This window comes from Morone saxatilis, unplaced genomic scaffold, assembly GCF_004916995.1.
Source record: "Morone saxatilis isolate NCDOM2014 unplaced genomic scaffold, NCSU_SB_2.0 Contig20, whole genome shotgun sequence".
NCBI lineage: Eukaryota > Metazoa > Chordata > Actinopteri > Moronidae > Morone > Morone saxatilis.
Genome location: NW_023339763.1, coordinates 9,347,469 through 9,347,722, shown reverse-complemented (window position 1 = coordinate 9,347,722; position 254 = coordinate 9,347,469). Strand labels below are relative to the sequence as shown.

Below are 254 nucleotides of genomic sequence, written 5' to 3'. Positions count from 1 at the left end.
GAGTTGTGAAAAAAGCAGTCAGTCTATTTACCATGGGTCTTTGAGGTTAAAAGACACTATTAATCTTTTAATACTGACGGAAACATGCGAGTACAACAGTGAGAAAATGTTGATAAAAACAAACTTAATAGGCCCGCTTTATGTTCCAAGGTTGTGAAAAATATAATAATGACTTTTTTCCATCCTTAATGCAACCAGAAATGTTTTTATCAAAACTCTTTAATTGTTATTTTTTTTGTCCATTTCAATGGACA

The 254-nt window shown here is 31.1% G+C and overlaps 1 protein-coding gene across 1 annotated transcript in view; it reads right to left on the bottom strand.

The window, feature by feature from the left end:
- Window positions 1–254, bottom strand: part of LOC118331751 (rho GTPase-activating protein 26-like) — a 72,376-nt gene that overhangs the window by 13,167 nt on the left and 58,955 nt on the right. The window lies entirely within an intron of this gene.